Below are 2,534 nucleotides of genomic sequence, written 5' to 3' on the forward strand. Positions count from 1 at the left end.
CGGGGCTGTATGTCTCTTCAATCCATACAGTATATCACACCATGATCTTATGTGCACTTAGATCAAACATTTTATGTACAGTTGAAGTCGGAAGTCGGGAGTCATTAAAACTCATTTTTCAACCACTCCACACATTTCTTGTTAACAAACTATAGTTTTGGCAAGTCGGTTAGGACATCTACTTTGTGCATGACACAAGTAATTTTTCCAACAATTGTTTACAGACAGATTATTTCACTTAAAATGCACTGTATCACAATTCCAGTGGGTCAGAAGTTTACATACAGTATGTTGACTGTGCCTTTAAACAGCTTGGAAAATTCCAGAAAATGATGTCATGGCTTTAGAAGCTTCTGATAGGCTAATTTACATCATTTGAGTCAATTGGAGGTGTACCTGTAAATGTATTTCAAGGCCTACCTTCAAACTCAGTGCCATCATGGGAAAATCAAAAGAAATCAGCCAAGACCTCAGAAAAAAATTGTAGACCTCCACAAGTCTGGGTCATCCTTGGAAGCAATTTCCAAACGTCTGAAGGTACCACGTTCATCTGTACAAACAATAGTACGCAAGTACAAACACCATGGGACCACATAGCCATCATACTGCTCAGGAAGGAGACGCGTTCTGTCTCCTAGAGATGAACGTACTTTGGTGCGAAAAGTGCAAATCACTTTTCGCACCAAACAAAAATAGAACTGTTTGGCCATATTGACCATGGTTATGTTCGGAGGAAAAAGGCAGAGGCTTGCAAGCCGAAGAACACCATCCCAACCGTGAAGCGCGGGGGTGGTAGCATCATGTTCTCGGGCTGCTTTGCTGCAGGAGTGACTGGTGCACTTCACAAAATAGATGGCTCATGAGGAAGGAACATTATGTGGATATATTGAAGCAGCATCTCAAGACAACAGTCAGGAAGTTAAAGCTTGGTCGCAAATGGGTCTTCCAAATGGACAATGTATACAATGCATATTATTGATACCCAAGCATACTTTCAGTTGTGGCAAATGGCTTAAGGACAACAAAGTCAAGGTAGTATTGGAGTGGCCATCACAAAGCCCTGACCTCAAATTTGAGGGCAGAACTGAAAAAGCGTGTGGGAGCAAGGAGGTCTACAAACCTGACTCAATTACACCAGCTCTGTCAGTAGAAATGGGCCAAAATTCACCCGACTTATTGTGGGAAGCTTGTGGAAGGCTACCTGAAACGTTTGACCCAAGTTGAACAATTTAAAGGCAATGCTACCGAATACTAATTGAGTGTATGTAAACTTCTGACCCCCTGGGAATGTGATGAAAGAAATAAAAGCTAATAAATCATTCTCTCTATTATTATTCTGACATTTCACATTCTTAAAATAAAGTGGTGATGCTAACTGACATAAAAAAAAAGGGAATTTTAACTTGGATTAAAATGTCAGGAATTGTGCAAACTGAGTTTTAATGTATTTGGCTAAGGCTCCACACCCCTATCACTCCTACATATCATGGAAATAACTGTGCTGTAGTTCATGTAGGGAGTGTATTGTCTCTGAGGAAAAGAGGGTTCCAACCCAAAACAGAGGCCCTATCTACGATCACATTCCTGCACCCACATAGTGCTTCTCTGGACCACTGAGACAGTTGTAGCCATAATACCTCCATCTATTTATGTTGCCAAGTTATAGGCCTGAGCTCCAAAATGCAGCAGTGACACACCTTAGGAATTATAAACGCAATTCACTATGAGTGATGAGAGGGTGTTTCAGACATAATTACGTACTATACTGTGGCTGTATTTATTTTATTTTTTTTCGCAACGGGAGAGTTCAACCAATGACGTCATTGGTTGATTAAGCCTGTTGTCTGATCTAAAAATGAATGGAATCGTATTTCTGTAGCAATTATTGTGGCCTTTGTGTTTCACCGACATCCACAATCATTCACCTATCTGCCAGGGCATTGCAGGATATCTAAGTTTCCCTGGTGTTGAAAAGACTACAGCCCAACGGGAGCCCTAAATCCTTCTTTCCCACTTTTCAAAACGGGGGCGGTGCTAGTTTTGTTACGCCTTGACCTTAGAGAGCCTTTTTATTTCTCTATTTGGTTAGGTCAGGGTGTGATTTGGGTGGGCATTCTAGTTTCTCTATTTCTTTGTTGGCCGGGTATGGTTCCCAATCAGAGGCAGCTGTCTCTGATTGGGGATCATACTTAGGCAGCCTTTTTTTTTCCACCTTTAGTTGTGGGATCTTGTTTGTGTGTAGTTGCGTTCTGCACTGCATCACGGTCGGTTGTAGTTCATCTAATAAAATGATGTACGCTTACCACGCTGCACCTTGGTCTAATTCCTCCATCAACGAACATGACAAGTTTACAGGTTCACAGGAGCTATGTTACCTTGTGCTGACTATCCGAGACTGCTAAATAATTAGCAATGGCTGTTTCTAATGATTCCTCTTTTGAAGAAGGGCTGGATGACCAAACAGGACTCTGGAGGTTAAATTACAAACAAGTAAGTTGTTTTGCTCCCGGTAGCTAGCTGGCAATATAAGCTCT

The sequence above is a fragment of the Oncorhynchus mykiss genome, chromosome 7, assembly GCF_057628025.1.
Source record: "Oncorhynchus mykiss isolate SJ-2025 chromosome 7, ASM5762802v1, whole genome shotgun sequence".
In the NCBI taxonomy this organism is placed as follows: domain Eukaryota; kingdom Metazoa; phylum Chordata; class Actinopteri; order Salmoniformes; family Salmonidae; genus Oncorhynchus; species Oncorhynchus mykiss.